Source organism: Halichoerus grypus, chromosome 1, assembly GCF_964656455.1.
Source record: "Halichoerus grypus chromosome 1, mHalGry1.hap1.1, whole genome shotgun sequence".
Taxonomy (NCBI): Eukaryota; Metazoa; Chordata; class Mammalia; order Carnivora; family Phocidae; genus Halichoerus; species Halichoerus grypus.
In genome coordinates, this window is record NC_135712.1 from 120597511 (window position 1) to 120612910 (window position 15400).

At 48.7% G+C, this 15400-nt stretch overlaps 1 long non-coding RNA gene and 1 pseudogene across 1 annotated transcript in view; one reads left to right on the top strand and one right to left on the bottom strand.

Moving 5' to 3' along the window:
• The window catches only part of LOC144379939 (uncharacterized), a 200798-nt gene that overhangs the window by 162074 nt on the left and 23324 nt on the right, over positions 1-15400 (bottom strand). The gene's annotated exons all lie outside the window — the stretch shown is intronic.
• On the top strand, positions 4751-5456 carry LOC118535732 (small ribosomal subunit protein mS25 pseudogene; annotated as a pseudogene).

Consider the following 15400-nt stretch of genomic DNA (forward strand, 5'->3'; position numbering starts at 1 on the left):
TAGTCACTGTGGTAGGATGGCAACTTTAATTTAATCACTGTGATGGGGCACCTGGGTGGCTCAGTCAGTTAAGCGTCTGCCTTCAGCTCAAGTCATGGTCCCAGGGTCTGGGTTCAAGTCCCGCATCGGGCTCCTTACTCAACGTGGAGCCTGCTTCTCCCTTTTCCTCTGCCTGCTGCTCCCCCTGCTTGTGCTCTCTCTGTCTCTCTTGCTCTCTTTCTGTCAAATAAATAAATAAAATATTTTTTAAAAAATAAATAAATAATTTAATCACTGTGATAGCTGGCCAAAAACATCACAGTTCTTCACTCCTCCTTTATGCCTGTCTTTTGCCATATGACTTGCTTTGCCAATGAGATGTTGGCAGAAATAAGGCACAGGTTTGAAATGGACTTGCACACTGAGGTTTCTTTCTCTTTATGCCTCTGCCATAACCCTGAAAATATGCCCCCAGCTAGCCTGATGGAGGATGAAAGACAAGTCAAACAGAGCTGAGTCCCCCAGATATTCAGATGAGACCATTCTAGACCAGATGTCATCCGGCTGTTCCCTAGATATCTAAGCAAGCTCAAACAAGATCAGCTGACTGCAGACACATGAGCAAGACCTGCCAAGATCAGCCAAACCCAGGCCAGATCAGCTGAATCCCCGCAGAGTCACAAGCTAAATATTTGTTATGGGTCCCTGAGGTTTTTCTGGTTGTTTCTTTTGCAGCAGTACTGTGGCAACTGATAACTGACACAACTATCCCCACATATACACTTCACTGAGTTGAGCTTGGATTGACCTTGGGATTTTCTAAAAGCCAAATCTGCCCCTAAAGACAAAGAATTGCCTCAAGAAATGAGCAAAAGATATGAACAGACACTTTTCCAAAGAAGAAATCCAAATGGCCAACAGACACATGAAAAAGTGCTCAACATCACTCGGCATCAGGGAAATCCAAATCAAAACCTCAATGAGATACCACCTCACACCAGTCAGAATGGCTAAAATTAACAAGTCAGGAAACGACAGATATTGGCGAGGATGCGGAGAAAGAGGAACCCTCCTACACTGTTGGTGGGAATGCAAGCTGGTGCAGCCACTTTGGAAAACAGTATGGAGCGTCCTCAAAAAGTTGAAAATAGAGCTACCCTACGACCCAGCAATTGCACTACTGGGTATTTACCCTGAAGATACAAATGTAGGGATCCGAATGGGTACATGCACCCCAATATTTATAGCAGCAATGTCCACAATAGCCAAACTATGGAAAGAGCCAAGATGTCCATCAACAGATGAATGGATAAAGAAGATGTGGTATATATATACAATGGAATATTATGCAGCCATCAAAAGGAATGAAATCTTGCCATTTGCAACGACATGGATGGAACTAAAGGGTATTATGCTAAGCGAAGTAAGTCAATCAGAGAAAGACAAGTATCTTATGATCTCACTGATATGAGGAATTCTTAAACTCAGGAACAAACTGAGGGTTGCTGGAGTGGTGGGGGTGGGAGGGATGGGGTGACTGGGTGATGGACATTGGGGAGGGTATGTGCTATGGTGAGTGCTGTGAACTGTGTAAGACTGATGAATCACAGACCTGTACCTCTGAAACATTATATGTTAAAAAAAAAAAAAAGAAGATAGTAGGAAGGGAAAAATGAAGAGGGGGAAATCAGAGGGGGAGATGAACCATGAGAGACTATGGACTCTGAGAAACAAACAGGGTTTTAGAGGGGAAGGGTGTGGGCGGATGGGTTAGCCCGGTGATGGGTATTAAGGAGGGCACGTATTGAATGGAGCACTGGGTGTTATATGCAAACAATGAATCATCAAACACTACATCAAAAACTAATGATGTAATGTATGGTGACTAACATAATAAAATAAAATTAAAAAAAAAAAGAAAAGACAAAGAATTGCCTTAGAGACACTGAAAAGAACATGTAATGGATTCTGAAGGCAGTCACGTAGAAGAAACCTCCCAAAAGCATGGAGAAATGGAAGTGGTTTTAGAATAACTGTAGAGCCCTCGGGGGAATTACCTTTCAAAATGCAATGCACATTTGGACACTTAAATGCTACAATATTTACCCCTTTACCTGTGGTCCTATCTTGTATTTGCTGAGTATTTCCTAGTGTGGCTGCTGGAAGTGACAGTATTTTTTTCTGTATGGGAGATGGTCCCATTTAGAAGTTATGTGAATTCAATGAAGCAATATATGTTAAGAAAAAAAAAAAAGAAGATAGCAGGAGGGGAAGAATGAAGGGGGGAAAATCAGAGGGGGAGACGAACCATGAGAGACGATGGACTCTGAAAAACAAACTGAGGGTTCTAGAGGGGAGGGGGGTGGGGGGATGGGTTAGCCCGGTGATGGGTATTAAGGAGGGCACGTTCTGCATGGAGCACTGGGTGTTATACGCAAACAATGAATCACGGAACACTACATCAAAAACTAATGGTGGCGCGCCTGGGTGGCTCAGTCGTTAAGCGTCTGCCTTCAGCTCAGGTCATGGTCCCAGGGTCCTGGGATCGAGCCCCACATCGGGCTCCCTGCTCGGCGGGGAGCCTGCTTCTCCCTCTCCCACTCCCCCTGCTTGTGTTCCCTCTCTTGCTGTGTCTCTCTCTGTGTCAAATAAATAAAATCTTTAAAAAAAAAACAACTAATGGTGTAATGTATGGTGATTAACAACAATAAAAAAATTTAAAAAAGAAGTTATGTGAATTCAATTAATGGACATTAGCATTTCTAAACCATGGGTTACTGTTTTTCTCTTTCGAAATGCTAGATGCCTATGGTATCTACAGAGAACTGCTGGACTAGTGGGAAAATATGGGACAATCTGTGAACAGACTACTGTGAAGCTCAAACAACCATTATCTCTGGGACCCTGGGCACACATGGCAGAAACCAAGGCATATGTTTTCCATCCTTACCCTTCCATCACACACAAAAAGGTAATGTCCTTGTGACCTAGAAATATGGTCTGCAAATGTTCAAGAACTGTTTGTCATGACTCGTCCTCTGAAGATGGGCAGAGCTTGCACTTTTAAATGTAAAGGTCTAAAGGGTCTCCAGACTGACGAGAGCCACATCTCTGCCAGGCTGCAGCCACATTTGGTTGGCACCCTCGCCCCCAGGCACCTGTCCCCAAGAGCTGACCTGATGACGCCTCATGCCACTAGGCCAGGACCAGGACCACACCCTAGGAGAAGGGGATGTCCAGGTCCTGAGGATCCCAGGGGCCCTCGGAGAGAGTGCTGGTGGAGTCCTGTGACCAAGCACGTGGACTCTGAAATCACACCTGGTCTGTCCTGGCCTCGCCACTCACCTGCTGTGGGGCCGTCAGGAGGTCACCTCATCCTTTCAGCCTCAGTGTCCTCAGCTGTGATGTGGGAACAGTGACCCCTCGCCTGGAGGGCTGTCAGGGCAGCTGAGTCAGAAAATGAATGTGGAGGCTCAGCATGGTCCTGGCGCACAGTAAACACTCAATAAAAACTGTTATTTGTGAATTATAGACAGCAAAATTTGGCTTGACTGGGGTGGGAGCTGTTTCAAGCAACAGAAACCAACGGTGTTATCAGAACAAGACAAGGAGCCACACGATACGTCCTGCTGCTAACAATGTGCTGATTGTGTCAATCGACAAGCTCCCCCTTCTGTCTGCTCAGCATGTCCCTACCTGTCTCTTGTCCACTTCTCAGGATCCACAGACTAGGAGAACAGCACGGCAAACAAAAAACACACGTGTTTAAAATTGTGTCTCAGAAAGGCGTAAACGTGTTCTGAATGAACCAGTGAGGGCTACGCCCAGAGCTCAGACAGGGACTCTACGCTCCACCTTCCCTGTTCTACTTCTTTCCCAAGTGCACTACCATTTACTAAGCACCTGTTACATGCCATGCACTGTGCCAGGTGCACCACAGGCAGCACCTCATTTAATTCTCACAAGGACATTGTAAGGTATATGTAACATCCCAGTTTTGCAGATGAAGAAACAAGGCCCAGAGCAGGTAGGTCATTTGTCCAATGTCACACAGCCATTAAGTAATTAAGTAGAGAGTCAGGAACTGAAACAAGGTCTGTGCATCAACAAAGCCCACACTCATCTCCCTCCTGTCTCTTGTTGCTGTGACCCCCATGCTGAACCTTCTAGATAATTGGTCCCATAAGGCCAACACAGTGTGCACTCAGAGTAACGAACATGAGCCCTTCCTCGTCACAACTTTAACGATGTTTCCAAAACTTCCGCAATTCAATTTCTACTGCTATCACATTTGCCATATCCAGACAATCTCTTCTTCTCTCATTATCTTAATTTCCTCTCATCAAATCAACTCAATTTTCCTACTTAACGTTAGTTTAAAAAGTAATATTTTCATACCACTTGCTATACTTAATTACATCTTAAATACATAATTATTAAAATTTAGAAGTTCACTGGCAAGGGCACCTGGGTGGCTGGGTAGGGTAAGCGTCCGACTCTTGATTTCAGTTCAGAAGGTCATGATCTCAGGGTCGTGAGACAAGCCCAGCATCGGGCTCTGCGCTGGGTGTGGAGCCTGCTTAAGGCTCTCTCTCTCTCCCTCTCCCTCTGGCTCTCCCCCTGCTCACACATGTGTACACTCTCTCTCTAAAATAAATAAATAGGTCTGCGCAGGAAGTGGAAACCAGCGAGGAGGGGAAACGGTGTGAGGTCCGTGGGGCCAGCAGCGTCGGCTGCTTTGGGTCTGTCTTCGCAGCTAAGCCCACAGCCCGACCCCTCCGCCGCCATGCCCATGAAGGGCCGCTTCTCGAGCCGCTGCACCCTCTAGTACCTGCCCAGGGAGACGTAGTGTTCAAGGACTCAGTGAAGGTCATGACGGTGCACTACACACGCACGGGGAGCTGGGCAAGGGCGCCAGGAAGTTTGTGTTTTTCAACATACCTCAGATCCAGTACAAAAATCCTTGGGTACAGATTATGATGTTTAAGAACATGACGCCGTCCCCCTTCCTGCGGTTCTATTTAGATTCCGGGGAGCAGGTCCTCGTGGATGTGGAGACCAAGAGCAATAAGGAGATCATGGAGCACATCAAAAACATCCTGGGGAAGAACAAGGAAACCCTGGAGAAGGAGGAGCAGGAGAAAAAGCAGCTTTCTCACCCAGCCCACTTTGGGCCCCGAAAGTACTGCCTGCAGGAGTGTATCTACGAGGTGGAAGGGCAGGTCCCCTGCCCGGGCCGGGTGCCCTTACCCAAGGAGCTGACAGGGAAGTACAAAGCAATACTGAAGGCCAGCACCCAGGACTGAGGCCCCAGGCCACACCCAGGGAAGCCCCTGGTTCTGTCCCTGGAGGGACTCTGAAAGATCTCTTTGCCATGAGAGGGACCCCTTCGCACGCCTATGTGAAAGGACGTGGCAGGGTCGGGGGAGTATCTCCGCTCTATCAGGTCAATAAAATGTGTCCTGGTCTCCAGAAAAAATAAATAAACAAATAAAACAAAATAAAATAAATAAAGTTCATCAGCATATCACTTAAAATCAGCTCGCACACTGCAATATCTAATTACATTCTGCTATAAACATTATGATGTCTCATATTAATACACATATACACATGCATATAACTTTTTATTATGAATTTTTTTCTTTTTATTATGGAAAATTTCAAAAACAAAAGTAGAAAGAATAATATAATGAACCCCTGTGTACCCATTACCCAGCTTCAACAACTGTCAGCTCATGGCTAGTCCCATTTCATCTGTATACTATCCCACTTCCAGCTCCCATATTATTTTAAAGCAAATCAAAGACACCGTATCACTTCATTTGTATACATGTCATTCTTGATAACAGCAAACATTTGAAGAACATTTGCTGGATGTCAGGTAGGTACAGCATGACAAACACATACTCATACATCTTTGATCATGGGAGACCACAATCGTGGGAGACCTATTATTATCCCCATCTTACAGATGGTAAAGCTGAGGCACAGATACACAGCAACTGTCCCAGGGTCCCCCACCCGGTAAGTGGCAAAGCTAGCACTTGAAGTCAGGTGGTCTGGGCACTTAACCTCTGCACTGCGCTACCTCAGGGGAGCATGGCCATTTCTAGGCCTGGGTAAATGCAGCATGCTCCTCTCCCCCTCCCCACAGAACTGGCCCAGAATGAGTTTCTGGCAGTTCATGCACAGAGCCTGTCACCTCTGCTTTCCCGTCTCATCTCTCATCACCCCTGCCACATCACCATCGCCATCAGGTTACCTGAAAGGCACTGCCGTCCTGGAGACAAGAGGCAGGAAGGGTGGACCCTGAGGACCCCCACTCACACCCCCTGAGCCTCTACCAAGGCAGAATATAGGCCAGCGTACAGGACATGAGCCTCCAGTCCCCAGGGCTGGGGAGAGAGAAGACAGTGTGTTGCAGCTAAAGGATGCAATATGGAAGTCAGCTTCTGACAATCATTTACAACTTGACACCCCATTGCTGTTCTTTTCAGTCTTCAGTGTCTTCATACCAGGTGCTGATTTCTCCAAGGCCTTGTTTCCTGGGAACGTGGCTGCTGCCTAGGTTGGCCTTGATCACACTGGACCAGGCAGGGAAGAATGCTTTTTGCCTTGATTGAAACCCTCCGCATCCATTTGCTTTTAGCAGCATGTAGGGTCCTGGTTTTAAGAGGGGGTGAAAGGGCTTAAATGTCTCCAAAGGTTTCTGAGACTTGGGATTTCTCAAGGGAGAAAGGGTGATGATTTCAGGGTAAAGGAATCAAAAGCACATGTACTGCCTTTTTGTGCACACAGGGTGACTTTAAAATGAAGGGAGGAAAGCATTAGGAAAAAGTTTTGAGTTTCGTTGAACCAACATTGGAAAAATGCACCAAGACCCCTTCCAAATCCAAAGCAGAACTGTGTCCTTCCACCTCTGTGGGAAACTCTTCTGGTCTGGAAACCAGGGTCTCCCTGGACATCCAAGAGTCCCCAGTCTCAGCAGAGCACCCTCCACCAACCTCCACCTGACTGGGAAGCAGAGGGTCCCACAGCCACCCTCCCCTACCCAAAAGCCCAAGGAAGTGGTGAAATGAAGACTGGTTAAATGCCAAGACTGGGAATTCCCCTTAGCAGAATCTTCTCTTTTTGCTGGTCTGTGGTGCCCAAGAGAACCATCTCCACGGGCAAGAACATGGTGGACCCTTGGCTGGCTAGGTTCCATTAGAGAGCAAGAAGCTAAACGGGTTCAAAGGACCTCCAGGAACGCATGTTTGTTGTAAGGCTATGCAGAGACATGTAGGTGCTCAGCCATGAGGAACAGTTGTCACCTTCAGGAGGCCACTGAGGCTCCAGGGTTCTGACATTCTTATGACCCAGTCTTCTGTCTCTTCCTGTTGCCACCAGCTGTCCTTTCAATAGCTGTTGCCACCAGTATCCTGCTGTCTCAGGGTTTCTAAGAATCTCTTGACTTCCACCTTTTCTCTGCCTGCCTTCTAGCGGCTATGGTCCTCTCCACTATCCACAAAGGAGAGGATCTGATTGGGCCCAGTAGCCACGATACCAAATGCTGGAATCTCTATTGGACAGCATCCTGCAACAGACCACCCCACAGACCACTCGCTAGCCTATGAGATGCTACCTTTGGCTGAGCCTCCATCTCTGGTTCAATCTGACCAGAGGACAGAGATGTATAGTTCAGCTCTAGGCAACCAATGCAGAAGGAGCTCCCACCAGCCACTCTGTTTAGACCAGTGACTTCGGAATGGGGAAGAATGGGGAGTACCCCTGAGCCTCTTATTTTGCCCCAGACCTCGAAACAAAAGCTCGGTGGTCCGGGGTGGAGTATCAGAAGCTAACAACAAAGCCTGCAGCCCGAGGGAGGCACCCACAAATGTGTGAGTGTGTGTGTGCGTGCACACTTGTGTGAGCACATGCACAAAAAGCAGTGCTCGACTTCAATTAGATTTGGAACTCGGCTTGGCCTTTTAAATCCCAGCTCTCATGGAGGCCTCTGCTTTCCAGGAAGTTATTCCCATCAGCAGTTGTTTCTGCAATCATGGTTGTTATGAAACCCTTTATTTTGAAAACACATTTCAAAACAAGGCTTCTTATGCACTCAGCTTTCTCTAGTCCGTTAGGAGCAAAATGGCGCAGATGTTTCCCTGTGGCGCAGGCACTCGTGTGTTATCCCCGCAGGCCATTCAAGTCCCAGTTCATCTTGTAGTCACCACGAAAAAATGCAGAGGCACACGGTGGGGGGATGCACGTCAACTCATCCCAAACACTCCCCTTCAGCCGGCTCCCTGCCCCACACGTGGCTGAGCCATGACACAACAGCCTGGTCCTCGGAGAGTAATTCATTATGTAATTAATTTTTTTCATCAAAGTCGAATCTCTAAAGCAACTGCTGAGATAATACCAATTAGGAAACACTAACAGAAGAGGAGCTGGCCCTGACGTCAGGGCTCATGGCACTAAGAGTTTACACGACTTGTCTGATGCTCATGCCAGGGACCCTGACAGAATACTGGGTAAGAAATAAATAGCACATGCTTTTCATGTTGGAATGGACCTTTCTGGAGTGGGCTTGTTCCCACAGGCCATGCTTACAAAGGGCCAGGGTGGAGTCATGGAAAGAAATGGACTTTGAGATGAGACCAGCATGAATTCTGATCCCTACCCCGATAGTTACCAGCTGTGGGATTCTGGGCAAGTCAACCTCTCTGGACCTCAGTTTCTTCATCAGAGGGATGTTTTTTATAACCCATAGCTCACAGGGCTGTGTGACTGTGTGAGGGTTAGAGACAAGATGTGTAAACATTGGAAATCAGTACTGGTATATGGTAGGTTCTCCTTGTGGAAGCTTAGTGAAATTACCATCTGCCTTCCTACTCTAATGTGAGTTTTGAAGTTATTGGCTCCTCAGTGGCATGGTCTGCCCAGGGGTCTCAGGTCAGGCGAAAGGCTAAGATGTAGAACGTTCTTCTCCTCAGACCACTGAGCAATCACCAACTATAGGGACCTCTTCCCACCCCTCCTTGGTCCCATTCATGATAGGGTTAGGTTCAGAAAACTGCACCTAAGCCCCTGCTCTCAAGGTGCTTGCTCTAAAAAGAGGCATAGACAGATAATCCCAGCACCTTCTGATCAGGGCAACGAGAGATGTGCGTATCGATGCTTTGAGGAGCGCAGAGGAGAGGCCAAGGACAGCTTCCTGGTCCAGGCGGTAGGAGCATGCACAGGACCAGGTGTCTGGCTACCGCACTAAGGGGTTCATGCTTTAAGGGTGTAATTAGGAAGATGACTCCAGCCAGAGCGAGGAAAAAGGACTGCACAGGTGAGACTCAGGATCTAGTGGCCGGGGGAAGGCGGAGGCAGCCATTCAAGGGAGGAGGGCAGCCTAGTGGCCTGCTGACAGCTGGTCCAGGCTTATCTTCACTCTGGAACCGGAAGTGAAAACCAATTTGACAAATGGAAAAAGTCTCATATCCAGGAATCAAGTTACCTATGAGGCAAGTTGGACATGCCACAGCCCCTCCTCAGGCCTCCCTCCTAAGGCAGGTTCTCTCTGAGGCCCCCTTGGCCGGGCCAGCTCTCCAGGTCCAGGCTGCAGGCTATCGCACTGGGCGGGAGGTGGAAATGGGCCTCAGGAAACGATGGGAAACAGCACAGAGTGGGCTGCGTCTGATCCAACACAACTTCCCGGGCGGCTGGGCCACCTACCCTGTCAAGGGCGGACCACAGTTTCCGCCACTTCAGAAATGACCGCGGGCCCTCCTTGCTCTCCCCCCACATGCCACTATTATGGACATAGGTGTTAGCCCCACTCATGCCTGATGACAGAACTGCTGTCTGCTGTCCACCTGTGGACTCAGGACTGGAAACCAGTTCCCTGGTGTCAATCATCATGACTGGCCACCGAATGACTTCAGCTCCTCTTGGACAGAGGTCCCCATGAGTGCCCCTAACCATACCCAGATCCAGGAAGGTTGCCATGGTGACAGGGAGTGCTACCCGGCTGGGCTGAGAGGCCTTGGGGAGAGTGTCAGGTTACTGAGCCCTGATGGAGATGGAACTGGGGTGGAGGCAGCTCCTCACACTCTCCAACCCTGCTCTCAGCTGCAGCACCCTGGGAAGGGCTGTCCCACCGCCTGTGTGAAACCAAAGCTGTCCGCCTCAACTTGGGATTCGAAAGGAACATGTGCCTTGCCGCCCCCCCTCCACCCCTTTAGAAGCAGAAATGTACAACTTGAACATGTAGACGTAAGAGAATATATACAGAAACAGTGCCTGATCTGTGCGGTGTACACGCTCACACACATATGCACTCACTCCAAAAGCCAGTCTTTCCCAATCACTCACTCCTGACCTTTGCTCTTGCCCTTCCTCCATCACGGACAATAGCCCCCTTCCTTTCCTTTCTAGGACCACGGGACAAGACTTAGCTTAAGCTGTCCCTCCTACCCTCTAGTCCACACTGCCCTCTCCCTTCCCTAAGCTGGCAACCAAACCAATTTCTGATAACTGGGTGCCAGTTGTTGGTCTCCTGATGTGTCCAGCATGAGAGCCCCATCTCCCTGTTTATTCTAAACTTGTTGTACCTCCCCCACCCCACTCAGAGCCCAGCACAGGGCCAGGCATACAGTAAGGCACTCCCTGCAGATTTTCCTGACATGCAACTGGCAAGCCCCAAGACTCTCCAGGCCCCATGTAACAATTTAGAAAATCTCTGAGAACAGCCTAGCCAGCAGGAGCCCAGCTGCTTCCGGGGAGATGCAACAGCTCTTTGGGTGCCAGAGCCAGAGGTCAAGCCGGGCTCTGAGTGCCTCAGGAGTCTAGCCCCAGTGCCCTGGCAGAGCGGTGGAGCCGCACCTGAACTTGCCCAGCACCAAGTTCCAAACCACTCACCACTGAATCAGGCCCCTAGGCTCAGACAGACCCTGCAATCCCAGCCAAGCTCAGGTTCATGAGATGGGCCATTAAAGTAAGGGGTCTCATGAGAGCAGAATGGGTACCCTAGGGAAGGAGAACCCAACATCTTTGAAAAAGGTGGCAGCCCTGCCAAGAAAACAGCACCATTCCTCCAAGTGGTACCCAAGCTAGAGACCAGGCCTCCCTCATCCTTGACTCCTCACGTCTTATCATGCTGTACATGCTTAGTCAACCAACATATCCTATCCATGGCATCCATCTCTGTCCCCTCAACCAGACCTCTTTGGCCACAGTCCTCTTTTCAGTCACCTGGGTGACCACCTCAGTGGCCTTGTGGCCACTGGCCTCTAGTATCACCCCATCCACTCTACACTGTGAGCTCTAGAAAACTGAAATCTGCCCATAAGATGGAATCTAAACTCCTTTGTCTTGTACCCTGCATCCTTAAGAGCCTGCCCCTCTGTCCTGCCTCCCTCCACCTCTCCTCTCTACAATGCTAGCCTCCCACTACATTGAACCAGAGCCTTCATTGAGCCATGCTCAATCTTGCATCAAGACTTCTGCAAAGGATGCACATACACTCAGACATGCACGACTTCACCTGACTACCACTGTCCCTACATCTTCTGCTCAAATGTCCTTTCCTGAACCCCCAGGTTGCACTAGATGCTTCCATCTTTGCTCTCAGGGTCACCCATTCAACAAAGCCCTGTCCTCAAGAGTCGAGCTCATAGGGGTAGTCCTCTCCCTAGAACAGACAACTGGTAGGCTATGCTGTTCTCCACCAGATGAAGACATGGTCAAAAGCAAGGCATCTGTGTGCCCAGTTCTATCTTCATCAGGCTCAGAGAACCAAAGATACTGGCTAGGGTGGGCAGGCCAGGTTGTAGGAGCTCCCTATTCCCTGGAGTCAGGCACCATGGCTAAAGCTATTCACCACTCCTTAGGCCATCTCCTCCTGCCTACAGGGGCTCTGGTCAGGTTCCTGTAGAGCTTCCAGCCAGTCCCTACAAGAGTATAATCAGAGCCCACAGATTAGTGCCCACTAAGAACTCCAGCAGACTCACAGCCACCAATAGGAAAGGCTGGAGAATATTCTGGAAAGAAGACATTTCAGGGCCAGAAATCCCATCTGCCATTAACCATTTGTGGGAAGAAGAAAAAGCTGCAGATCGTGCCAATACCAAGAAGTCTCCTTGGGCTTCCCATTAATACATTGGGGCTCCCTAGGAACACAATAGCTACTCAGCTGTTCCAGAGGGGCAGTTCAACCAAAACCCCTACCCAACCCACCAACAAGGCAGTAGCCCCACCTCCAGGGGACTCTATGGTGTATGTGCCCCAAAAGAGGCTCTTCCTCCTGACCCATTGGTATGGCCCAGCCCTCCCTCCGGACAGGGGAAAGTCAGCCATACTGTTTTACCTGTCAGGTTTTTATCTGTGGGGGGAATCCCCTCACAAAGAAAGATGTTTCCTAAGCCTTTCAATGACCTAAATGGAAAGAGGCCAGTTAGTCCCTGTGATATTAATTTTACATGTCAAATTGCCTGAGCTACAGTACTCAGATATTTGGTCAAACGTGTCTGGATGTTGCTGCAAAGATATATCTTAGCTAAGGTTAACATTTAAATCAGTAGACTCTGAGTGAAGCAGATTACCTTTCATAATTCAAGTGGGCCTTATCCAATCAGTTGAAGATCTTAAGAAAAAAAAATGTGACCTGCCCTGAAGAAAAGGGAATTCTGTGGGCAGACTCCCTGCAGACTCGAACTAAAACACCATTCTTCTCTACGTGTCCAGTCTGCCAGCCTACCCTGCAAATTTTGGACTTGTCAGCCCCCACAATTACATGAGCCAATTCCTTAAAATGTTTGTGTGTGTGTGTATTCACAAATATATGTATATATGTATATATCCATCCCCTGTTGGCTTCTCTGGAGATTTCTGAGAAAACAATCCTTCACAGGTGATGGAGGCCTGGTCTCCAGCTTGGGTACCACGCAGGGATGGTGGTGCTTTCATGGAAGGGCCACCACCTCTGGGTTCCACCTTGGGCATCATTTTCTAAAATGTATGTGTGTGCATGCACACACACACACACACACACACAATACCCCCACCCTACCTGGGTAAACATTTAAGCCCTTATTCATTCCAAGATACCTGTGATAAGTCCAGACAATACATACAATTGGAAATGGGTGCCCCAAGCCAGCCCTCTCTCAGACTAACTTATAGATGGCACCGGCCTCATTATAGGTAGGCAGTTAATTAAGCATTCTGCCCCTTGCTGAGTGTATATTCTTGGACATGTGATTTCACCTCTCCAGCCTCAGCTTCTTCTTCTGGAAAATGGGAATAATGATAGTACCCATCCACTGGGATTATTGGAGAGTTAATCCGGATAGAGTGCCTAGCACAGCTCCTGGCTACTCCTCCAAATTTAATACTATTCTCACTCACAGTATGCACACATGTTCCCACCCTCACATTTATGCACACAAAGACTATTAAACAGGGCTTGTGGTTTTCTTCATGGAGTCCTCAAGAGATTCCAGACCAACTCGTATACCCACACAGGCTGACAACCCTCATTTCTTTGATTCACACTGTATCCTGGGGTACCAGACAGCTAACTCCATATGCCAGCTGACAAAAGTGAAGCAAAGGGACAGCATGCAATACACTTAATTTGGTGATGCTGCTGGGCCTAGAACCTGCAGCTCTGGGCTCCAGCTCCTGAGCACCTGCTCTACTCCCCAGGATTCTCTTGTTCCTATTGGTTCCACTCCAGCAGATGAGCATATGAGGCAGCCCATGCAGACCCAGCCCTGAGACACTGACCCGGCAGCCCCCTCCACCATGAGCAAATCCTTCCTCACTCACGTCTCACCTGAGACCCTCGTGCTCTTTCAGCTTGCCTCTTTGGGCTAAATAGGAGTTACTACCCTTGGCCAAAGCCGTGTCTAATTTGCTGCCCTGTGTTCTCTTTCAAATACACAAAACCCCAGTTTCTTTCCTTTCTTCTCTCTTAAGACTTTTTTTCCAAGATTCAGCCTTACAATCTGCCCTACTCAGTATCTATCTAGAGTAGCACAAAGACATGAAGGGATTTAACTTAGAACTTTCCCTCGGCAGCCATGTCTAAAGATCTCAAAACACCAGACAAAAGAGGTTAATGTGGTGTTGGCGACCTTGTTTGAACACAGAACTGGATCCACTGGAAATATAGGATGTGTCAGAAAGATACTGATATGGGTGGTCAGAGACCCACCTTCCAGTCTTCTCTCTGCCACAAACCATATGTCCAGGGGTAACTCATTTTTTCTATGTGTGCCTCAGTTTCTCCATCTATGAAATAAATAAGTCAGATAATTTCTAAAGTCCTAAATATTTAGGATTCTCTTGACAAACAAGTGCATCCTCATATCCTCATAGACAAGTGACAACTTACATCAAAAAAAAAACCAAAAAACTTGTCAAAAGTGCTATTCTTACCCCAAGCCTCTGTCAGGTATCATTAACTGGCAACAGTATTCTTTCCTTCTGAGCCAGACCCAGCCTCAGAAGCCTTTTCAACATAGCACTCCAGTAGCTACTACCAACCATCCAGCATTAATACACAAAATAAAATTTGCATTGGAAACATTCAAGATTCTGAAAACTTGCCCCCCAGTCTAAATCCCCCAGTACTGCCCACCCAGAGTGTGGAGGCTATTGAGATTCTGCACCCTCTGGGCTTGCATTTCAGGAGAACTCACCAGCCGCCCACAGATGGGTGGGCCATGAGGAGCGCTGGACCTGCCCTGGTCACTCTGTAACTCCCTAGAGTCAGGAACCCATGTCCTGAGCCCATTAGAGCCCTGGAAGATGTCTCAGAAGAAGTTAACTCCTAGCCTAAGGAACAAAGGGTGGGCTGAGGCATTGCAAGACCCAAGCCAGGAATGCCCAACACAACACAACACACACACACACACACACACACTCCCCAACCAGCTCAGGTATTCATACGTGCACACTCACACTCTGAGAAGCGCTCCTGGATAGAAATGACCTGCAACAGTGCCATCTAGTGGAGGCTGGGGGCTGTCCTGCCCTCAGAGGTCCCCCTGCTGAGCCCCAGAGAGACGATCTCCAGATACAGGGCAGTGAGGTTGTGGCTTCATGCCGTTGGGGCCTCCTCCCTCACCCACCCGGCCTCTTGCCTCTAGTTCCTGTCCACTTGCCTCCCCACATCCCACCCAGACTCCAGGCCGAGGAAGGGGAAGACCAAACCAAGGGCCCACGTGAGAGGTCACCAGAACAGCACTGGCCAGGATGGGGAAGGGGGAGTGGGCAGACGGAGCCACTGAAGGGAAGAGAGTGGCCAGTGTCACGTGAGCATCCCTCAGACTGGAGAGGAAAACGCAGGGTGGGTAGCAGGGTCTGTGAGGTACTGGCCACCTTACCTACATGCTATCTCTTTTAAAATGGCACAAGGGGCTGAGCAGGTTCTGAGAAG